The sequence below is a fragment of the Equus quagga genome, chromosome 1 (genome assembly GCF_021613505.1).
Source record: "Equus quagga isolate Etosha38 chromosome 1, UCLA_HA_Equagga_1.0, whole genome shotgun sequence".
In the NCBI taxonomy this organism is placed as follows: Eukaryota; Metazoa; Chordata; class Mammalia; order Perissodactyla; family Equidae; genus Equus; species Equus quagga.
This window is the reverse complement of record NC_060267.1, coordinates 157452476-157477813: the sequence shown is the minus strand read 5'-3', so window position 1 is coordinate 157477813 and position 25338 is coordinate 157452476. Positions and strand designations below refer to the sequence as shown.

The 25338-nt window shown below is 39.3% G+C and overlaps 1 protein-coding gene across 9 annotated transcripts in view; it reads right to left on the bottom strand.

Moving 5' to 3' along the window:
• THRB (thyroid hormone receptor beta) overlaps positions 1-25338 on the bottom strand; it is a 359714-nt gene that overhangs the window by 213162 nt on the left and 121214 nt on the right. For all 9 annotated transcript variants that reach the window (XM_046668086.1, XM_046668128.1, XM_046668094.1 and 6 more), the window contains one exon: positions 1051-1121. The gene's annotated coding sequence lies outside the window, so the exon portion shown is untranslated. The remainder of the gene's footprint in view (positions 1-1050; positions 1122-25338) is intronic.

Here is a 25338-nt window from a genome sequence, read left to right as displayed (position 1 = left end):
ATTCAGGAAAAGGGTTCTTTGTAAAAAAAAAAATGTTAGAGAACCTCAGGTCTAGACAATCCTTACTGATCCCTTTCCCTTGAACAGTCTATAAATTACAAATAGTGATTTCTGATATGAGAGCTGTCACTGGTCCCCTGGAGAGAGGGCTGGGAGACAGAAGCAGCCAGACTGGGGGCCCCCAGGGAGGGCCTGGGCACTGAGCACTGTAATATTAGTACTGGTTACAATCAGATAGCGCCACCCCAACTGAGGCGCCCAGACAATAGGCCAGAGGCCCTGAGCAAGGGGAGGCACAAAGGCAGCATTCAAAAGCCCCGACTCCCACAGCCAGCGAGCACCTCTATAGACTCCACCAGACCCTGGCCCAGCCGGAACGTCATCTTACAGCCAGAAAGCCATTTTTCCACAGTTAGCTTTTAAACTGCTAAAAATAATAAACACAGAAAGGAAAGTGCTGACACAATCTTAACTGGAGAGACAAACTGAAACTGTTGTTATAATAATGTCAACAAACTGGCTTCCAAATTATGACCTAGCATTCCAAAGGCTGCTGGATATTCCCAAACATCTGGGGACTGGAGGGGGAATTCAGAGGGCTTGTCAGTAAAGAAGGGAGAGCTTCCTTACACAGGTGCTTACGCCCTAGCCGACTCGCTCTAACCAATGGGTGATCCAATTCCTTACACCTTGTTTAGCTCTCAAAGGAAAGGAGCGTGGACAGGGCTGCTGGATCTTCACGGAGCACAATTTCCCCACATAACAATGAAATATCGGCTCCTTTCTCTCCTGTCCTCTTATTACTCTTCCCCCAAGTGAATTTGGAGCATGCCTTTTCTCCATCATGTTTTTTTAGCCCATTGAATGTTCTATATTTCTCCTGAATACCTGCAGAGTTCAAAACTATGTTAAACAACAACATAGTTTTATTAAATAACAACACAGCAGCGACGCCACAAATTAGAAGGTAATTCCCATAATGCTCAAAAGTGACAATTAATCATAAAGATCACGAGGCTGCAAACGGGCGAGTCAAGCCTGAGATCTGACCTTCTGATCCATTAAATCACGTGTGGAACTTGGCACCCACGCAGGACGGCCATGGGAGGGAAACCGCAGATCTGGAAAAAAAGGGAACAGAAGAAGATAAATACAAGTGTTTTTTTTTTTTTTTTAAAGTTCCCCAACATTTGCTTAATCTGCAACTGCTCTTCTTTCTATGTTTAAATAGGGTCTGGGTTCCGAGCTGTGTCTGATTTTGAATAAATGCAAATAGCCTTAGATAAAATCTTGTTCCAAAGGGGAGATGGTTTCAGAGAAAGAGACTTGAACATAAGGACAGTAATACACATTATAGGTATGGGGCAACGTTGGCGGATCCCAAAGACCTGCTTTTCTGTGCACAGTATTCAGGAGTTTTGAAATCCCAGCCGGGAAGATGACTAAAAGGCAAATGTGAATCTTACACAACTTAGAAAGTCTGTGCTAAGGCGGGTACAGCTGGGTCTCAGAGGACAGTTCCTGGGATGGGTCTTAAACAAAAGCTTCAGCTGTGCCCTGTGGTGAAATGACAGGTTATTCATCAGGGTAGGCATCTGAGCATAAAGCCATGGGGCTGTCTAGGTTATGTTAAGTGGGACTATATTGGGGATACTTTGCACAGTTATAAGCAGATGAAAGAGACGGCCAAACAGACTGTGGCATCTGCTTGCGCAGCAGACGATGTCCCCAAGTTTCTGTCTGCACAAGCGAGAAGCTGCCTTTCAACTAACTGTGGTTCTGCAATTTTTATTGTTCTTGACGTGGGGTACTTAGAAATCATAGAAAAGCACAGGTGGGTAGAAAAAACGTCTGGGTTCTTGCTACACAGGATGGACCACTGATAACATCTGTCATGTCTGCTGTATCAAAATGATAACTTTTTTAATTAAAAAAAAGAGCATAGACATAATCTCCTTGACAATCCCACACCAAAGCCAGACCACGAATTTGTTTGTATCTTTCCAGTCCACTTTTTTTACATTTACACATCATATGTGTATCCAGGACAAGACACAGTGTTTGCGCATTTTTAATTTACCTATATGATATGAATCTATGTATGGGTGTCTGTCATTCTACATTTTTGACTCAACATTATGTATGTGAGAGCTACGCATGGTGATCAGTGACAGCACATCCCCTCTGACTGCCAAACTGAACAAATACATGCTTAGTCATTGTCTTTCCACCTGACCCAATGTTTGTGGCTCCAGAAAAGCACTTGTTATATCATTAAAGTGATTGTTGGTGATGTGTGGGTGTGTAGGTGCATGCGTGTACGTGTGAATTTTCTCTGTGGTTCTTCTCTGTGACTCGACTCTGAGCTTCTCAAGCTGCTACCTTGTCTTGTTTTAACAGTGGCTCTTCTATCCTATGACTCTATGCAGAATTGATGCATAACGTGTTGGAAGGCAAAATATGTTTGTTAAAAATTGATCTACTTATTATTAATTTTCCTCCCTTTAAAAATAACATTAAGGTAGACTTTGGGGTTGTATTTATCTATTTCCTTCAACGTCTCTCTACACTAGTCTTGTCATAAGTCTTCAAATTGAAAGCCATCAATATCAACTCACTGTTTGCTAAACAATCAGAAACTGACAGTATGAGGCTGAAAACCGAGACATTTAAGAAGCATATTCTAAAAGCGTTCTCAAAGGCTAAATTGACAAGGCCAGGAAGAAGTCTGTGTTTGTAACTGTTGTTGTGGCTTTTTGGCAAATATGAGTAAATATATATCACTACTTTTGACATTAATATCTAAAACAAACAGTGCCTTTTGAGGTTTGAGGTATGCTTTTTATTTCTTTTTTGTGAGGAAGATTGGCCCTGCAATAACATTTGTTGCCATTCTTCCTCTTTTATTTTTCTCCCCAAATCCAAGTACATAGTTGTGTATCCTAGTTGTAAGTCCTTCTAGTTCTTCTATGTGGGATGCTGTCACAGCATGGCTTGATGAGCAGTGTGTAGGTCCCCGCACAGGATCTGTACCGGTGAACCCCAGGCCATGGAAGCGGGAGTGTGCAAACTTAACCACTTGGCCATGGCGCTGGATCCAAACAGTGCCTTTTGTACGAAAATTATATTGGACTTTGATTTATTTTTTGAGGGTATAATTCTGATTTAGACTTTGAAGACTATGTGTGAACCTTACTCAGTGAAAACCTAAAAATTCTCACGTCACAAGTAATAATAATAAGCATTTTTATACATAACACTTATTAAGCATGTTTTTTGGGCTGAGTGATGCTAATTCTTTCATCTAATTTCACTTAACTTAATCCTCACCATGATCATATGAGACAGGCATTATTAATAACTGCATTTTCAGATGAGGAAAGGAGAGGCACAGAAAGGTTTAAAATTTCGCCCAAAGTCAAACAGGGAAGACGAGGCTAGCCCGGATTCTCACCCAGGCAGTAAGATGTTATGGGCCTCCTTCTGAATTACTGAGAACAGGCTCAGGTTTTGAAGATAAAGCTGCAGAGAAGAAAATCAAAAAGCCATGTCCCTGAGGTGGCTCCTGAATTCTGCAATAATGCAAACAGACAGCATCTCTTTCATGGCGCGCCTCAAACCAAGACCAAACCAAATTAGAGTACTCGAAAGAGACAGATGTGAAGCGATTTTCTAGGGATGAAGGAAATTTAAAGCAGCAGGGTCAAGCCCCAGACCCTTCCAACTTAAACACACCCATTTTTAATTCTTCTCCTTTTTAGAAAACAGGGAGCTGTGAATTCGCTCATGGCTCAGAGGACGCTGCCCAGTTTGTTCACATGAGATTCAAAGCAAAAATGAGAATCACTCCCTGGGACAACTTTAGTCCAGAATGTGTGTTCTTTACACATTTTTAATTGGGGCACAAATATATTAACAGTGCGGCTATTTTGTACTTTCAAAAGAATCTGTTTTGTAACTGATTCATATTTATATTTGGAATACATTTATTTCTGGGCATGAAACAGTTCATTTTGTTAAGCCATCTGACCCGAGGTGAAGTTGGCACAATTTGCCATGACTGCTCCCAATTAATGCAAATTGAAGGTTAAAGGATAAATAAAGTCCCTTTAACTTGGTTTATTAATATGTTATTTATAAATGGGTCTTTACTTGGTTTATTTTTTTTCAGTCAGTAGCTATGTACAAATGAACTGTACAGAAAAACTAGCAAATACATAATGTGTATTTTATTATAAAGTTTTCATTTTAAAAGGGTTAATATTACGGCAAAAAAAAATAATGTCATCTATCTATCTATCTACCTGTCTATTTATCTATGTATCTTTTTAGTCTCAGCTCTCTCATCAAATTTTATGGAGCCTGAGATAGACTTATTACATTGCATTAACGGCCTACATTCTTCACCCCTCCCTGGACCTACCCTTTTGCCAAGTAACTTTGTAGTTCCTCTGACTAAAGAGGTTGAGTCTATTTTCCTGTCCCCTTTGATTCTGGTTTTGGCCACACTTGCTTTGGTCAATAGAATGTTAGCAGGTATGCTGCATGTAGAAATCTGAAAAAGTTCTTGTTAATGTATTTTCTCTTGCCATGAGAACATGACTGGGCTAGGCTGTCATAGTTGAGAAACATGGAGTGGAGTTGAGTCATGTCTGTCGTCTCTGCCAAGGCCGTCCTAGATCAGCCTAGACCAGCCAAAGCCCCATACGTATGAGAGAGACCAGGCAAGATGAGCAGAGCCATTTAGCTGACCTACAGATGGCCACAGATGCATGAGTAGGCCCAGCTGGAAGTGGAAGAAGCAGCCAGCCAACTCTCAGACTTGTGAACTTACAAATACCATTGTTTCAAATCGTTGAGTTTTGAGGTAATTTCTTACTATTCAGGTAACAAATCATATAATGCTACTGTGCACTCAATAACTGATATAGGACCTACCCCTGGCTCACTCCAAAAAGAGGTGCCCACCCAGAAGATGGCCTAAAATTAATCAATAAAATTCAGCAAATATCTACCAAATGCCAGCTGTATCAGTCAAGGTTCAACCAGAAAAATAAAAACTGGTCTCGTATTTAAACAGAAGACTATAATCCAGGGAATTGATTACATAGGTGAAGGGAAAGATATGAAGGCAAATAGGGAAGAATGAGGCAGCCAGGAACTCAGTAATTGCAGGAATCCCTGAACTATAGGGACAAAGAATGCAAGCGTTGATATTGGAGCCCTGGGACCAGGGTCACCCAGAAGCAGCTGCAAGTTCACAGGGCCTCTCTAGTAGGAGCTGAAGCCCTAGAGGAGACACAGCTGCCATCAGAGCTCCTGTCTGAGGCAGAGTGTGGGCAAGAAATATCCTGGCCTCTCCCTTCCTTCAGTCTTCTGTTCTTCCCCCAGGGCTTTCCAATGGCTGAACCCACATGGAAGCCAACTGACTCAGGAACCTGGACAGCACAACCCTTAGGGGGCAGCCTCTCAGTAACACAAGGGGAGGGCAAGGAAGTGAACTGAGGGCAAACGGGTAAATATACCACCACGATGTGAAAGCCGTTATAGGAGGTCTTACTCAGTGCTGAGAGCTACATCCACAAAAATAACTGAGAATCAGAACAGACCCTGGACTTGAAGATTAGAAAGGGCCTAAATAGGAGGAAAGGATGTTCAGGTAGCAGCAACTGTGGGAACAGGAAACAGGGGGGGAATAGCAAGTATTCTGGTTTGGTTAGAAGGTTGTGTATTTGGGAGCGGGGAGCAGGGGCGATGAAGGAGCAGTGAGACTACAAGTTGAGAGCTTGAAAGAGTTTGGATGCCAATCCAAGCAAACGGGACTTATGTTCCAAAGGCAATGGGAAATGAAATGGTTCTGAGCAGAGAGTAATATGATCCAAATTGCGTATTAGGAATATTACTCTGATAGAAATCTGAGGGATGGATTGGAGGGAGAAAACTAGACTAGGAGTTTTTAACTAAGTGTAGACCTCAGGGAATTCACAGCCTCCTTGAACAAATTGACAGGAGTTTGTGTAAGCATTCTGTTTTCTGAGAGATGGTACATAGCTTTCCCATGGTTTTCAATGGAACCCATGACCACTGTCCCTACCAAAAATTGAAGCCAGAAGCAGGCAAGTGATCTAGAAAGCCCCTATAATAGTTCTTTTAACGAAGATCAAAAATATAACAGTGGCAATGGGAATGGGAAGGAGTAAGCAGACATAAGCACTTATGAGGCAGCATCTAGACAAATAATCTAGATGAATGTAAATGGAAATAAAACAAGAGCAAGAAATACTGAAAGGTTTAACTCTGGAAAGGTTTAAATTTGGGCTACATCCATCTGATATTTCTCTCCCTCCCCCTATAAAATGGAGGAAGCAACTCATGCTTCCAAGATACCATAACGATTTACTAAATTGAAAAGTTCCAAGATAAACATGTGGCATATATATCACCACTGTCCTCTCCCCATGTTCATCACAGATATGACTAATCAAAAGCAACCTTTCCTTACTGCTGAGGCCAAACACAACCCCAAATCCTTCTCAAATAGCACCCCAGGCAGTCACTGACTTTTTCTAGAGTGACTATTTTTATTTATATTTATTTACTTTAGCTTCATAAGGATGAAGTACCAATGAATGGCTATATTTGGCAGAATGTATTATATACTAATATGATCTGTATATAGGTACTTACATGCAAATTTCCCATGTATGGGAAACTTACTTACATACAATTGGACCACTAGCTAGATCTCACTCACGTTCATGAGTCCACTTAATGTTAACTCAAAGCAATTAATATAGATCTGAATTAAATTGAATTGGGGGAAAAAACTTTGCACACTTGGAAATTTATTCTATTATCAAATTATCATAGTAAAGTTTTAAAATCAGCACATGTCATCACAACCAACTACTAGTGACTTCAGTGTTTGGTAAATTCTTAACTCCAATTACAGGCAAGTAGGTATATAGTATCACTATGAGCCATCTTCCTGTTAAAGCATGGGGACCCACGGTTTGGTATTTGAATGCCACTATGGCGATTTTCTAACCTTGGGGTGTTTTCCATTTGAAAAGAGATGTCATTATCAGAGTTTCTACAGAACCATAAAAAAGACAGCTTCAGATAAGCCCCATTTTTTTCTACTTGGAGTTTTGATCAGCAAGAAAATAATTACTATTCCTAGCAATATGAGGACTTTCCCTGTTCACCTCAACCCCAAACCTCAAGGTTTAATCCGTTCAATTCCAAAGAAATAACTTTTTGGAAATGGTTTACATACAAAAATATTGCCAGAAAAATGAAAAAAAAATTCTAATGTAAAAAATTACTAGCAATAGTTATTTGACAATGACCCACAATAAAAATTATAGTTTAATCTGTAACACATATACATAGATATAGGTATACCTTCCTAAAACAAAAGTTCCATGAAATAAGATTCTCACTCATGGGATGCACTTGGATGTTTTCTATTCCATTCAACTCTACCCTATTTTATTCTATTTTATATACTATTTCATGAAAGAAAAGTTAGTAATGACTTGCTAAATTAATTTCATTACCCAATAATAGGGCACAACCCACAGTTTGAAAAACACTACTGTAGCAAAATGACTAAGTACTCTGGCTTTATTCACCAATGTAAACATATCCACAAAAGCCCAATCCTGAGCAACTTAGCAGGGGAAACAAATCTCTTGGCTCTCTCCCTAGGATCCTGGATGAAGCCAAGGTTTGCTGAGCCAACTTTTGTACTTCGTGGTTGACAATGACTGAAAACTGAAAGGCAGAGATCAAATCCTCACTCTGCTTCTCAACACATCTCTTCCGCTGGGTAATTTATACCGTGCAAGTATCCAGCTATTCAATTTTGCTGTCATTTACTGTTCTTTTTCCAACAGCAATGGAAACACAGGATCGGTTTACTGTCTTCTCTCTTGTTAGAGTTAGATTATTCTCCTTCCTGCCCCTTTAAACAAAGATGGCATTCATGACTCCGAGAACCACCCTGGGAGGAGCTCCAGACAAAGCATGGCAAGGAAAGCACTACCCATGAAGGGGCAATCACAGAATCTGGGCGTTGAGGTTGTCAATCCAGATTATATACCAGAACGAACTTTGTAAGTATCCTTTTGACTGGTGTGAACACAATTGGACTTGGAACAACATAATTAACAGTAAAAACCAACAATAATAGGGTATATATCTCCAAATTCAGTGGTATCTCCCAAAAGAAATCTACTTATTAAAAAAATTAAAATCCATTCTCTCTTTCTAAAAGGAAAAAAATAAACAGATACTACAGAATCATCATATCAGACATCCTTTGGAGGCTTTCTGGCCAGGGCTCTGGTGCTGGAATATTCTTTCTTACATTTGACTACTTTGACATTCATTCGCTTTGACATTCATTCGTTTACTGTGTACCCTCCCCCACATCCCTACCCATCCAACTATAGTCATGAGCTGCATACCGAGATTTCAGTCAATGACGGACCACATCTTTGATGGTGGTCCCACAAGATTATAATGGAGCTGAAAAATTCCTATCACCTAGTGACAACATAGCTATCATAACGTCATAGCCATCATAAAGTTATGGCAAGAGGAAAGGAAACTGCAGGAAGAGAGAAGGAAGAAGATCCCTCCAAGAAAAGTCACAGTGAAGGGTTTAGTAGAAGCTTTCACAGACCTCAACAAGCTCCTTAGAAAGTTTGAAAACATGAACCCTAACATCAAAAGGTTTTCAGTAATAGAGAGGAATGTTTATGGTGCATTATCTTCTTACAATCAAATCTATGAAGAAAAAAAACCAAATCAAGCAAACTACTGTGGACATACTTCTGAAAAGAAGGACACCTTCTTAAGAAGAACCTCAGGCAGGTCCTTCAGGAGGTATTTCAGAAGACGGCATTGTGATCATAGGAGATGACAGCTCCATGTGTGTTATTGTCCCTGAAGACCTTCCAGTGGGACAAGATGTGGAGGTGGAAGACAGTGATATTGATGCTGCTGACCCTGTGTTGGCCTAGGCTAATGTGTATGTTTGTGTCTTAGTTTTGTTTTGTTTTTTTTTTTTTTTTTGGTGAAGATTGGCCCTGAGCTAACATCTGTTGCTAATCGCCCTCTTTTTGCTCCTGGAAGATTGTTGCTGAGCTAACATCTGTGCTAACCTTTCTCATTTTGTATGTGGGATGCTGCCACAGCACGGCTTGGTGAGAGGTGTGCATGTCTGCACTGGGGAGCCAAACCCATGAACCCCAGGCTGCCAAAGCAGAGCATGAGAATTTAACCACTATACCACCGGGCTGGCCCTGTGTCTTAGCTTTTAACAAAAAAGTTTAAAAAGCAAAAATAAATAAGGAATAAATAATTTTAAAAATAGAAAAAACTTAGAGAATAAGGATATGAAGAAAGGAAATACTTTTGTATAGCTGTACAATGTGTTTGTGTTTTAAGCTAAGGGTTATTACAAGAGAGTCCAAAAGTTAAAAAAATTAAAAAGTTTATAAAGTAAAAAAGTTACAGTAAGCCAAGGTTAATTTGTTATTGAAGAAACAAAAATACATTTTTTAATAAATTTAGTGTAACCTAAGTGTACAGTGTTTATAAAGTCCACAGTAGTATACAGTAGCATTTTAGGCTTTCACATTCCTTTGAGCTTTTGCCATTATAGACAACACCACAGGAACATCTTTGTCACAAAAGCTGTGTGTATAGCCATAAGCATTTAAGATAAATTCTGAGAAGCAGAAATGCTAAGTAAAAGAATGTGGAAAACTTCAGGCTTTTGATGCAGTCACTAATTGTTTACTACAGTCATGTATCACTTTACGCTGGGGACACTTTCTGAGAAATGTGTCATTAGGTGATTTCGTTATTGTGTGGACATCACTGAGTGAACTTACACACACCTAGATGGCATAGCCTACTACACACCCAGGCTATATGGCATAGCCTATTGCTCCAAGGCTACAAGCCTTTACAGCTTGTTACTGTGTAGGGCACTCACCATGAAGTGGAGCTTGCAGGACTGGAAGTTGCTCTGGGTGAGTCAGGGAGTGAATCAAAAAAAAAAAAAAAATCATATAGAAGATCCTCTCTAACCACAGTGGAATTAAGCTAGAAATCAATAATAAAAAGGTAACTAAAAAATACACAAATGTTTGAAATTAAGCAATATATTTCTAATTACCACATGGGTCAAGGTCAAAGCACAATGAAAATTAGACAGTATTATGAACTGAAATATGAAGAAAACATGACATATCAAAATGTGTGAGATGTAGCTAAAAGTGGGATTGGAGGGAAATTTATATACTTACATGCGTCTATTAGAAAAGAACAAAGCCTGAAAATCAATGACTTAAGTATCTACCTCAAGAAGTCATAAAAATAATACCAAATTAAAGTCATTGAAAGTGGAAAGAAGAAAATAATAATTAGAAATTAACGATATGGAAAGCACAGATGCAATAGAGAAAATAACTCAAGCCAAAAATTTCTTCTTTGAAAATACTAATAAAACCTATAAGCCTGTAATCAGATGAATCAAGAAAAAAAAGAGGAGGCAAAACCTTACAAATATGGAATGAGTACACAAATACACACATAAATTTGAAACATACATTTTAGTAAATAATACCTTTACTTTCTGCAATGTTCTCTGATATTTTCCTTTCTATTATGTTCTAGCTTTCACATCCTGTTCCATTAAAAATGGGAGTCACTCACTATGAAGTTTCATGGACCATTAATGTGTTGCAACTAAGTTTGAAAAACGTGTCCCAGAGTTCCTGGCAAATGTTAGGCATTCAATATAAAGTCATTGAATGAATAATGGTATATGTTTTGCATATTAGCCTAATCTCCAACTTGTTATTATCTATCCTTATTTTCATTTGCCTTCTTGCATTTTGTCTTTAATTTATATTAACTTAGTATAGTGTATGTTTCTTTATAAGTTGTCATAATGTTTTCCAGAACAGGTCCTTAAAAAGATGCTTTGAAAGTCATATAGTCAGAGCAGAGCCAGGAGAAGAAATATATTCCCAGGGCACCTGGTCACACTTCTCTGGGTACAGGAAGCTCAGTACCTATAAGAGAGACACTTCCTGTGCCACCACTGTAACAATGTCTGCAGCACCAGTGCACACGAGAGCAGATGGTGACTGTGACTAAGTGACGGGCGCTCACCTCTAACCTTACAGGGAACCATATATACTCGCTTTCCACGAAGTTCTCTTGCATTTCCCATAGCTGGGAGAGAGACAGCCAGCTCATTCTTAGAAACACAAAGACACTTTTTGAAAGAGGGATAAAGGATTCTGCAATTGACAATGAAGAATGATGTGAGCATCTATGGGCATCGCTGTGATAATGGTGTTCATGGTCTTGAGTTTCTTTTATCTCTCTTTTCAGGGTGTAAAGTCTTTCTCAGGTCATTGAAATTGTGTGTCTACAGGAAGAGCTAGAAAACATGTTGGAAGGAACTAGCCCAGGCATGTGAGAATAAACCTTATCTTTCTAACACAGGAACAAATTTCACCTTAATAAAACTTTTATTTTGAAACACTCTCTCAGGTCCTATCGAACAAAACTTTCCCTTTCCCTACAAAAAGGTCTTGGATCACTTTGGGCAAGGTGCCATCCTGCCTTATCTTCCACACCCCAAGAAAAGAAAACATGTTTTGTGCCAAGCACCATGGTCCAATTTGGTAATGCAGTCCTTGCGAGGACAAGGTTGTGGGCTAAAGAGGGATGTGAACTTGACGGATCACTCTTGTAGCAAAAATAAGAAAAGACAAGGAATTTAACAGGGCTGAAATGGAGCACTTTTCCCCTAGGTAATGAATCCTAAGCTTTGTCTCTGCTTTAGCTCTAAGAGAGCATGGATGCGCTCAAGGAAATAACCAAAAATGCAGACTAAGATTTACATGCAAAGAAGTATTTGCCTTAGTAGGATGAAATCAGAAGCAGCCTATAAGTTTCAAACTGGGGGGAATACTTTTAAAAAGTAACGTGCAGCCATTAAAACTAGTACTCACAAATCACAATGTGAGAAATAACCACAATAAAATGTTAAATGTAAAAAGCAGGATGAAAAACTATACATACAAACTATGAATTCAGCCATTTTTAAAAGCATATATACATTACATATGCATAGAAACAGATTGGAAAGAAACACTCCAAAATGTTAGGAGGAGCTACAGATACTGGCTAGTGAAATCAAGAGTGAATATTAAATGTCTTCTTTATTCTTTTCTTTTTTTCCCAAAATTTCCACCATAGGCATAGATGGCTTTTACAACTAGATAAATAAAAGCTATTGTAAAAAATGTAATGATGCATTTTTTAATAAATTCTAGTTTGTTCATTCATTGATTCATAAATATCCGGAAACTTTGTCCATTTTGTCTTCAATGACAACTTCAGGGGCTAAATTTCTAACCACTGGGAGAACAGGCAGACTGGATGCATCGGTGAATCTTATGCAAAGGAAAAGTGAAAGACGGGTCTTACCATCTGGATATATTTGCATGAAGGGAGACCAACTTTTAAAAAAACTCTTTTTCTTATATACGCATTTTTCATGTGAGTTGTGCGCACTAATTTAAAACCGTATTTTATAAATAACATTAAAGGTTTAGATGGCCTAGCTGGAAGCCCACACGGTTAACGTAAATGTCATACACACTTACGAATTCCCTTGGCATAACTCCCCAGTCCTATAGCACTAATGTCACCCAGCTGGCTAAAGGCAAAAATGAGCAATAGAGTAATCTCTATAGCTATTTGAAAAGGAAATGAAGGCAGTATAAAGAAATGAGGCTGCCCTATTCAAGCCAGGACCATAGGATAGTCACAATTAGTTTACCAGGCACATCAGACATGCTGAAGCATCTTGATTTTTCATGTGGTTTTGAGTTACTTTGTCACTTTGCTGAACCATGTCTGTCAATTCGCTATACCACCAACAGCTCATTGTTGTACTGGCAGAAGCAGGGAGGGAAAAAGTGAATCTGTTTTATCAATTATTTCTCTGACTTTACATATTTGATAGATAATTCCATATGGTAAAAAAAAAAAAAAAAAGGAAAAACTCCTATAAAGCCTAGTTAATAGCAAGCCACTTAATCAATTAAGAAGTTTGCTTATCTCTTAATTAAAATAAAATAAAATTTAATAAAGCAAGTCCATATAGCAAATTGCAAATACTGAGACTTTGGCAACAAAGCTACCTAAATCCCTGCTAAACTCTGCTAATTTTTTAAAAACAATCTCTCAGTAATTTGCCACCTACAATACGGCAGTCTTATGTCCTGCTCTCAACCGAAGTTTCTAAATAGAGGGTTTTAAAAGAATCTTCAGATGCAATCACAAATTGGACAGAAACACGTTTACTTTGGGAAAGTACAGGAGGCATAAAGAGTCACTAGGACCTACACATTGGGTTCTCTGGCCTATAAAGGGAAGGTGAAATTTTTCAGCACCTTGGAACATCTTCCAGTCCTTAGCGTAAGACACTTACTCCTGACTTTGGAACTGACATGTGGGCCACTGAGAGTACACACTGGAGGGGAGAGAGGGGAGCCTGAATGGAAGGGGAGAGGGGACCGAGGGTGTGTTCTGTCTGGGTTTCTGCTCTCAAAGAAAGGATTACAGAGTCATCCTGTGAGTACAAGTAAAGAAAGCCAAACTTCCAGGTTAAATAAAGACTTTGGTTTGGAAACAAAATTACAAAACCCCTATCGCTGGGAAAACTTTTCTGCATGTCCACCCTCCCACGGCCCCACCTCAGGCAGCCCCAAACCACTATGAGGAACTCCGGCTGGTTCTCAGTGATTCTAGAAGGAGGAGATCACAGAAGGTTCAAGATCTAAGGGTCAAGGATTTCTCCCTAAGTCCACAGTGATATAAACAAGCAAATGAATAAATAAACAGGGGAGAAGCGGAAGCTCTTCCTCAGAGTAGAATGCCAACTAATAAATAGGGAAGGAACAATGGAGTTAGAAAACCATCAAAGGATGTTAAAACTAGTGGGTAAAAATGTGAGGAGAAAAATGGTATTTGCCTAGTCTCAAGGCATTTCTTCCCAAATAACATACTAATAACAAAGAGGAAAATAGTACCTTGACTAAGCGATCAAAACTAACATCACCAATAGTGGAATAAACTGACATCATGTGTTTCCTGATATGATGCTCCGAGAAGGACACAAGATCACTACTGCGGTATTCCTTCCGAAAATGCACCACCTCTTTCTAGTATTGAGGAAACATCAGAAATCCAAGCTGAGAGACATTCTATAAAAGAATTGGCCTAGACCCTCCAAAAAGGTCAAGGTCAAGAAACACAAAGAAAGGCTGAGGAGCTGTTTCAGAATAAAGGAGGCTGAAGAGACATGGCAACTAAATCCAACACGGTATTGTGGAATGGATCCTGAATGGGAAAAAAATGCTATCAAGGACATTATTGGACAACTGACAAAATTTGAATACAGAATGCCAATTAGATAATAGCATTATATGAAAGTTGAATTTCCTGGCTTTGATAACTGTACTGTGCTTATAAAAGAGACTGTCCTTGTTCTTAGGAAATACATGCTGTAGCACTTAGCAGTGAGGACCCAAAAGACAGCCAGGTGGGGAGCAGACATTTAATGGTATAGAAATACCATTTTCTCCACCCTGGAATTCCTCCGCAGCCCTATCAGAGAGTAGGGCCAATTGGGGTTAGGTTAACTAGGAAGTGAGGCTCAGTACATTCAACTGAAGGGAGAAAGGATGTGCACAGGTGTACACACTCAAACACACACATCACATAAACACACACACCCCAAGGACAGCTGGTGGGGGGGTTGGGGGACTTTCTATAATCTTGGCAGTTTTAATGTCTACAGGAGTCTGGCTTATCATGAAAACTCCTAAACTTTAGCTTTGTGACCAGCGTTGCTTTTCCGGATGAGGGGAATGTTGGTGTTTCTCATAATTTCTTTCCCTTTTTTAGTTTGTTTGCATTTGATGCTTAGCTTGAAGATGTAATTCTGGTGACATCTGTCCCAGGAGTCTGGGATCTGAAGGGCTTCACAAGACCTGTTCCCCAGACCCTCGCACACTATATTCCCACTTTAGGTCTCGCTAACATACTGTAAGGTAAATACACTCTGCCTCCTTTGGCAAGGCTTGTTTAGAGGGTTTGTTTAGAACAGGTTGCATTTACTAGCACATTTTTGCAAGCTGTATGTAAATCATTCTCTAAATGGTGCCTTATGGAAATAAAATGCTCTTCGTGATTATGGTCAACTTTAGGTTAACCAGTCAGAGGACCGGGGATGTGGCAGAGACGAAAACCAGATCTTGAAAGATAATCCATTTTGAAATCCAGACATAGACTGAAAGCCTTATTTTAATCAATAATTTAAATACCAGATAATCTAGACTATGTGGGGATCTTGTCAAAATTCAGATTCTGACACAGTATGTCTAAGAGGAGCCTGAGAGTCTGCCTTTCCAACAAGGAGATGCCAAGCCCGTCAGTCAGCCTCTCAAAGACGGTGGTTTTAGTAGCACAGTATTTTATATCTTAGCACCTTCAACCAGAGGGGTGAGGTATTGTTATGCCCATTTTTAAGATGAGAAAACTGAGGCTCAGCATGACCAAATAACTTTCCCAAGGTAACAGAGCAAGTAGGTGACAGGAGACCTTAAGCTCAGGCCTCTTCCACTGGATCACGCCACCCTGGAGTCAATTTCCCCCTTCCTTCCTCAGGTGCCCGAAAGAACTCCAGCTGAGAGGCCTGAGATAACAAGCAGTCTTCTGGGACATTGAAAGCAATTGGTCCCTAATCTTTCTTGGGTTATGCATCCCTTTGAGAATCTAATGTGGGCATCTTTGTGGTTGTTGTTGCTTTGATTTATTTCCAGAAAGGTGCTCTTGCATACTTACACTTTTCTACATACAGTCCTAGGAGGTATGCGGACTCCCTTGAAGTCTACCTGTGGGCTCCATTGATAAGAACAGCTAATTTACAGGCCTCAAGAGGACGCCTAAGATCTCACAAAGCTTCAGACTCCAGAAATGGTGGCCATTTGTCCACCAAAGGCCCTTCAATGCTCCCCACCCCTTCCAGAGGGATGTGAAAAGGTCTTCTCTTGCCTGCTATTTAAGCACCTCTGAGCTAGGACTGTTTTTGAGGTAAATTCTTAAGAGGAGTTTTTACAACTCGGTCAACGACTTGAATCATTTTGCAATAAATAGCTCTGACCCTACCACTTTAAGATGATGTTATTAATAAAAATTCAACCCAATGTGAATTCACAGTCAAAGTCATTAGAAGGGCTGAGTCAGATATGATGGTGTAAATCGAACACGCAAACAAGAAGGAGCAAACACAAAAGTCCTCTTGACTTTCCTTATCATGAGCTCACGTCAGACTTGCAGCAAAGACCGGCTCTGATGCTACAGTCCTGAAAAATTTCTTCCTGGGAGATGGGATATAGGAAGGTAAAGACATGGAATGCATGATATTTCGGGGATATTGAGAGGTTTATGCTTAAAATATTTCAGCACCTAGCTATTTTTCTTAGTGACCTATTGCCAATAATTTAACCAAAACACAAGACTCTTATTTACTTTGGGGCACCTGGCCAAAAGATAGGACATCAAAGAATATGGGCTGGTAGCTCCAAATCAATTTTGTAGTTTGTTTTCCTTCTATTTGCTTTTCTGTATTTTTTTATGTTAGTATAAAATAGTATACAAAAGAACACCAATGTCAGGCTTGAAATCTCAGAACTTAAAGGAACGTTTAGAGATAATTTCATTCAGATTCCTCTTTTCACAGTTGGGGAAAGCAAGGAGCAGAAGGGTGAAGTGACTGTCTGAGTCTTAAACTTGTGCCAGGACTGGAAGCCCTGTCTCTTTTGAAAAACATTATTGTTAAAATATATGTGTGGCTAAAAAAATTGAAAGTTCAAGAGAATACCAGTGAAAGTGAATGTTTCTAGAGCTGATCACCATCTGTAAAGCCTGATTTATCCTCTCAGAAACGTTCCTTGCACATGCATACATATATGTATCTGTATATCCTCTTATTTCGTAGAAGGTTCATATTATAAATCTATCTTGCTCATTTTGTTTGGCTCTTAATCTGAGCTCGTTTCATATCGATATATTCAAATTTACTTTATTCTTCTAAATGGGTTACATATAGTATTCCCCTGTAATTATTCCACTTATAATATATTAAACCACTCCCCTAATGACAAACTTATAGGTTATTTGCTGTTCTCTGGTATTAGAAGTAATGCTGTACTATTTGAATATATTTTAACTGTATGCATCTATGAACCTTCTCATATACTTCTCTCACTTGTTTCTGTCGCTTGTTTCTTTTTCTGAAAACTTCCTACATTAGCATCTACTCCCCCTCATTCTTGATCCCCTTGCCTTGCCTTGGTTTCCTTTGCAGTGTTTATCGCTATCTGAAACAGGATGTATTTGCTTGTTCGTTCTCTGTCATTCGCATCTGCCTTGTAGAATGGGAGCTCCACAGGATCAAGAACTTAGCTTTATTCACTACTGTATCATTAGCACAGAGAACAGTGACTGGCTCCTTGTGGGTGCTCAATAGATACTTGAAGAATAAGTAAATGAATGCTTTGCACATTTTACTATTGGATTATTGGTCTTTTTCTTATTGACACATAAGAGTTCTTTACATAGTAACTAAATGAGCCTCCATTTGTCATTTGTGTTGCCGATATATTTTCCAGTTTAGTGTTTATTTGCCTTTGTTGATAGTATTTTTCTTTTCCCATAAAGAAATGCTTAATTATTGTATACTCAAACACGTCTGTCCTTTATACCTTTTAGTTTTACGTCTTGCTTAGAAAGGCCTTACGCACCCCAGAGTTATTTTTAAAAACTTGTCTGGTACTTTCATGGTTTGTTTTTATGTTGGAATCTTTGATTTATTTGCAATTTACTTTGGCATAAGCAGTGGCTATGTATTCAGCTTTGTTATTTTTTCCCAAATAGTTAGCCAGTTGACCCAACATTAATTAAAGAATAATCCATCCTTTTCTCATTGTTCTGAATGCCATTTATCATACACCAAATTCCCATAAATATTTATATTATATGTGATCTCTATTCTGTTCTGCTAATTTGACTGCCTAGTCCTGTGTTGGTACTAATTTATCTTAATTTCCTTTGCTTTATAGTTTATTTTAACATCTGAGTAAGACTAGGCCCCCTATTCGTCCTCTTTCCACCATAATTTTCCTGTCAATTCTCACACGTCTATCTTTTCTTAAGAACATCAAAAACCCAAAACTAGTCAACCCTCTCTCCAAAAAATTATCTTACTATTTTATTGAGATCAGATTATTTTATAGATTAACTTAGGAAGAAGTGACGTCAATACAAGAATACAGTTTTCTTGACTCTTGAATGTTCTTTATGCTCACCCGAGTTACTTGACGCACACAAATAAAATTCACCTTTCTTCAATGGGAAGAATTAAGATGACATCTTAAAACTAAAACTAAATCTTTTTCTCCGATTATCTATTAATGTGAAGCAAACCATTCCAAAATTTAGTGGCTTAAAACAACCACCATTTTGTTACATCTCTCGATTTTGTGGGGTGGGAAATCAAGCAGGGCTCAGTTGGGTGATTCCTCTGCTTTCATGTACTGTGAACTGAGGACGCTCAGTGACATTCAGCTGGTGGCTGGGCTGGTCTAGAGGTACAAGATAGCTTCACTCACACACACGACACGTTGGCAGGGATGACAGGAAGGCTAAGCTCAGCTAAGATTATCTCCGAGTACCTAGATATGGCCTCTCTAGCATGGCAGCTTCAGGGCAGTTGGACTTCTCAGATGGTGGTTCAGGACCCAAAAGCAAGTGTTTTGGAGGACAGACGGGAAGCTACATGGCTTTTTGCATTCTGTGTGGCCTCAGAAGTCACATAGGGTCCCTTCCACCATGCACTCTTGGTCAAAGTGCTCACATGACCACATGAATTCAAGGGAAGGGCCATACGCCCCCACCTCTTGCTGGGAGAGGGTCAGAGAATTTGTGGCCATGTTTTAAAACCATCATACCTTCTATTAGCAGAAAATGAGACAATTTTTTCATTAATTACTTGTGAATTTTCTACAATCTCCCTTGTACTTCTCTCATTTCTGCCTCGGGAAACATTGATATGATGCAGAACTGGAAAGTATTTCATTTTTGAAATGAAATTTTCAATCAACTTGAATTCTTTGTCTGTGTTCAAGGGGACAGCCATCCCCTCACCATGACTTTGGCTTTCTCCATCCATTCTTTCGGCTACCTCGTCCTGGTCACTCTATAGCTTGCTGGTATCTCTACCAGGGGGTAGCAGGAGTAGAGTAGGTCAACTCCAATTTGTCAATTTTTAAAAATTTATTTGGCAGAAATCTTGCATAAAGGTAGAAAGGAAATTAAAGTGAAAAGTAAATGTTTTGATGATTAATTGTGAAACTCAACCTCTCATTGCAAAGAACACCAGGGCTAGCTGTTCTTTCTACTGATCCATGGCCTTATTCCAAAGACCCCTAAAGACATGCCCCAGTGATTCCCTGTGCACCTTCCTAGATCATCCCTTTCTCTTCTAAATTCCAGTGATAACAGCAACATTTATTAAATATCTACTGCGTAGGTACTCTATACATCTATAATTGCATCTAACCCAAACTGCACTTCAAGGGAGGGAATTGTTAATGCTATTTTATAGCGGAGAACACTGCTGCTCAGAGTGATTAACTGAATTGTCCAAGGTCATAGAGCTAAAATGTAGCAGCTTATTCCCCACATCCTTGCCACACACAAAATGTGGTGCCTAACCAACAGCATCAGCATCACCTGGGAGCTTGTTAGAAATGCAGAACCTCAGGCCCTAACCCAGACCTACTGCATCCAGAGCTGCAGTTTAACGAGACCCCCAGGTGGTGCACATTCATCTTAAAGTTTGAGAAGCACTGCTCTGTCTCCCTGGTTCTGCAATGTTCCTGCACGCTGGAACCCCATGGGGAGCTTTTCAAAATGCCGATGCCTGAGTTCCTTTCCCCCTTCTCATTTCCAATTTAATTGGTCTAGGGTGCAAACTGGGCACCAGGATTTTTCAAAACTCCTCAAGTGGATGTAATATGCAGCAAAGTTAGAACCACTGTTTTACATAGCTTTCTTGGTACCAAGCATATCTTGTATCTTCTATGCTTGTGTATCATCATTTTTATACATATTCTATGTCTCCAGCATGAATACATTTTATATATCTGCTCTTTCCTCTGCGTAGTTATGCTTGTTTATCATCTTTTTTATACAGGTTCTATGTCCCCAGCATGACTATATTTTATATATCTGTTCTTTTCCCTGCGTAGTTTCTTGCACAAAATATGCACTCAGTAAACATTTGCTGCCATTGCTTTTGTTGAAAATGGTGCTTTAATTAGCCTGTGGGGCTTGAGCATCAGTATTTTTGAAAAAGCACCTCATGTGATTCTATTGTGCAGTCAAGGTTGAACACCACTGGGTTGGTTCCTACAACTCCAACTGATGGTTGCTATGGAGAAATTTGGGTGGAGGAGTGCCAAATGTTCGGATTTTTGAAGAAGAACCTTAAAACTCGATTTGTGTAAAAAATGTCAACAAATTTAGATTTTTGAAAAAGCTGTGTGCAAGTAAAACAAACCACATCTGCAGGCTGCTTTTGTGTGTGTGTGTGTTGTATGTATGTGTGCGTGATATATGTATGTTAAGGGATATAGGAAGCTCACTAGATTTAAGGTCATTCACTTGGGGGTCCATGACCTCCTCAAAGCCTGATTATTATAAATGCCACCACTACTACTGCCTTGGAAAAAAACATGCCGTAATCACCACGTAATCATCCTAGCTTAAAAAGAGTCGCTATATCATTTCTGTCAATGAGTATAATACCCAGCCCAAACTAGAGATTGTCAAGCCTTGGAGAATAATAATCTGTGCCTAATTTTGTGTTCTATGCAATGCCTAGATGTGCCAACAGAACCAGGGAATGTGTAATAACAAGAGGGGGCAGGAAGTATTTTGAGGTTCTGGAAAGAAATGCACTGTATAAGAACAAGGCACTATTGTTATGATTTCCACCCACTGCCTGAGCACCGTTTAGTGATGAAGCAAAATCATGGAAAGCAGGACCAAGAAGGACAGGTAGGACAAAGAGTAAAGGTGTGCAAAAGAAATATCATGGCCAGTAGAAAAGTTTTCTTTCTGGTCCACATCACCGGATACTCCTTACATCTGGACTTGTTTGCCTGGACTAATAAACAGTGAGGGCTTCTACTGAAGCTACGGCAGGGTGGGTGAAGCACTGGGGGCTTGAGCCACACAGCTGATGATGTTTTGAGTTAAATGCCCCATTTGCTGAATTTGCTGGTGACAGCCCCTCTTGCTGATTTAACTTCAGTGCAAGATGATAGAGGGCCCCAGTCTAATATTCACAGCCCACATACTTGCATTTGTCTCATAGTGATTAAGGAGCCAGAGGCAGTATCAACAATAAAATAAATAATGATGATGATGACGGTGACAATGATGATAATGATACCATAACCACTAATAACAATAGCAGTTATCAATTACCACTGCTTATGATGGGCCCTGCACTGTGCTAAATGTCTTATGTGTTATATCTCGTTTATTCTCAACACAACAGCCATTCTGATTCTTTTAAAAGAGAAGTCAGATCTTGCTCTCCTCTCCTTAAAACCTTTCCGTGGCTCCCATTTTACTCAGTGTATGAAACAAAGTCCCTTCCACAGCTTGCAAAGCCCTATATCCATCAACTGTCCAACTCTCTTCCCTATTTATTATCTCTCTAATCACCCCCTGTGGCCTCAAGAAACTTCTGCTATTTCTCAAACATGAAGCCTTTGTACTATGCATCCCCTAGGTAGGAAACGCTCTTCTCTCAGATATCTCAAACATCACTCCTGTCACTTTCTCCGTGAGCCCTTCCAGACCAATCTGTCTAAAATTGCATCTCTCTACTCCCACATCCCCCTTCTAGCTTCTATGCTTTCCATAGCACTTATGACCTTCTAATACCCAATACTTTATTTATTCATGTTTTTATTGTATCTTATCCACTAGAATGTAAGTTTCATGAAACCAGAGGTTTTTTTGTATTTTCTTCATTGCTGTATCCCCAGTGCCTAGAAACACGCCAGGCACATAGCTTGCACTTGATAAATATTTTTAGAATGAATAAATTTAATCCTCACAACAACTCTGAAAGATAGGTGCTATAATTATCCTGCTTTAATGAATGCTGAGTATGATGTTTAAAGAGGTTGCATTTTCCCAAGATCACAAATGAGAAATTGGTAGAAATGAGACGTGAACCTAAGACCACTTGACATCAAAGTTTGTAACAATTCATGACCCTCTCTGTTGTTATTTTAACACTTTTGGGCTTTTCTTGGGAAATGCTAAATGCAACAATTAAAATCTAGAAGTGGAGCCATATTGTGTGCAGCTGGGATTGGGCAATTACTGGGAGCCAGTGAGAAAATGAAGGAAAAACTCTAAAGTCAACTATTTTTGTTTCCTATGGTTAGAGTAATTTTTAAAGCAGTTGATACTATTTTTTGGATGATCATTCGTTGAGGAGATGGACTTTTCAAAGTATGATGGTGATAGGAAATAAATCAAGGTTTAGCAAGCCATATTTCCTTGGGGTGAGTAAGCCAAGGGCCATTTTGGAGCTTAAGTTGCTTAAGAATTTCATCTAGTGAGAGCCAGCTTCAGAAATGTAAGAGTCCAAAGACACTGTAGGAAACTACCACATGTAACGCAAGCATGTCCCCAGGACTCTTAAAAGTATCTGCAGAGACTGCATTAACTCAGTTTTTAAGACCACTCTGACATTCCCTCATCCAGGAATAAAATGGATAGAATTCAACTCATGCCAAATACAGGCTGCCTCAGCTGGCTGAATGTGCCTGGAGCCTTGGGGGCACTTGGTAAATATTAGGCAATCTGCTGGAGCCTGAGCTTTCAGTGGGTCAAAGTGCTCAGTCCACAAGGCATTCATTTCTATGGTGTTTGGCCAAACCAAAAAGTGAAGTTCAAGGAAGAGAAAATAAAAACATTTTCTCTGGACAAAAAAAGAGAAGTTTTCAAACACCTTATGAAAATTGTCTGAAAAAAGATATTCAAGCAGAAAACATCTTTTGGCAACTAAGAGATGAGCTTGATGGATGAGATATTTCTTAAGCCCTTAATACAATTTAAAGACAAGAAGTAAATTGGTGACTTCACATTTTAAACTCACTAATTTCAACTTATAAATTTTAGAATTTCCAGAAAAATCATATATGTGTATTTTGCTAGTAGAAAAGTCTGAACTTCTATGTGAAGAACAAAGAAATTAGGAAAATGTGGCATCATTCTGCCCTCTACTATACATAAATATGCTTAAACAATTCGAGATTATTTTCCATTCCTTATATAAATCCCTAATTGTCTACTTTGTTACTAAGGATGGATGGAGCCAGGGAAATAACACAATCCATGTATCCAGAATGACTTCTTGAATTGCGAACATGAAAGTTCCACCTAAGCCTTACTGAAACAAAATAGATACTGGTTTAGTATAAAAGCCTTGCACTCTTAATGCAAATGTTTATTTATTTATGGCTACTTGGCAAAGCAATACCGAAAAGCATATGGTGATAGAAAAAATTAAACCAGCGAGATAGAGGGAAGTTTTGGAAATGGTAACAGAGGAGCAGAAGTAAAATGCAAACAGACATGTATCAGAGATCAGTTAGTTTCCCATCAGTATCCTCAATCTTCTGATGCATTATTGGAGTGATAACTTGATTGTGCCAACCTAAGCACAGTGGTTCAACCTAAGCGTAGTGGTTCAGGATGGAAGGAAATCACCTTTTCTTGATGTCTACTGTGTGTTAGGCATGCCATATGTTAATAATAATACCTAATATTCAGTAAGAGCCTTCAACATAGAATTTCCCACAAATTATTTCTAATCCTTACAATGATCCTATGAAGTAGATGTTGTTATCCCCATTTTACAGATGAAAGAACTGAGATTTGAAAAGGTTAAATAATTTGTTCCACACTACCTAGTTAGTAAGCAAATCAGAATTCAAACCTAGTTCTCATTGTAGAGCCTCAAATCTTTCTGCATTGTCACCTGCCTGAAAACAAGACATCAGAATTTGATGTGACTTACACTGCTCCCCAGGGAGAGGGCTACTGATAGTGTCCACATGAAAAATGACCAAGATGAAAATAGCAAATAAGAGAAAGCAGTCACTACAGGTTATGACAAACAACTGAGAAAAGTAGGCCTTGAAAAACTCTCTCTATGGAAATTTTTTAAATATTTAAAAAACTTTTTGGTGTTGCTTCAGAGAAACAACAAACAAGCAAATTACATCACTTTGCAGTGAGATAATAGCTCATAGATATGTACATGTCTATGTATAAACCTCCAGATTTTCCATATCAGAATGCCCATTTTTCTCTAACTTTATTCACTCTAAGGTCTTATTTCTAGATATGTATAGAATATGCCAGAAGTGAAGGATTCTCCATCTCCAGCATGGCAGGTAAATCGCCTCATTTAAAAACATATTTCTAAGCCCTGTGTTTATAAGAAAAATCATTTACTTGCACATTTATTAGCTGACTTTTTTTTTTTAAGATTTTTTTTTCTTTTTTTTTCCTTTTTCTTCCCAAAGGCCCCCAGTACATAGTTGTATATTCTTTGTTGTGGGTCCTTCTAGTTGTGGCATGTGGGATGCTGCCTCAGCGTGGTTTGATGAGCAGTGCCATGTCCGGGCCCAGGATTCAAACCAACGAAACACTGGGCCGCCTGCAGCGGAGCGCGCGAACTTAACCACTCGGCCACGGGGCCAGCCCCTAGCTGACCATTTTTTATCCAGGAGCATTATTTCCTGCCTTCTTCACCGAGAGTTACTTGAAAGCGTGCACCAATCCAGCAAAGAGCCATTACATCAAGTTCACTCCGTGTGAACTTGGAGGTGCTCAGGAGCGTGCAGGAACAGGCAGAGGGCAGAACGGGCACTCACTTTGCCCATGTTTGGAAGCTGACAGACTGCAGAAAGGAAATGATGAATGCCACAGAGTCTCCAGCCAACTTTGTGTCACTGGACTTTATAAAAACAAATAAACGAAAGCTTTTCAACCAACTCAGAGTGCTTCAACAACTTTAATAACATGGCAGCTTTATAAGGGCCCCGGGCAGCTTAGTCTTTGGGCTGTAGA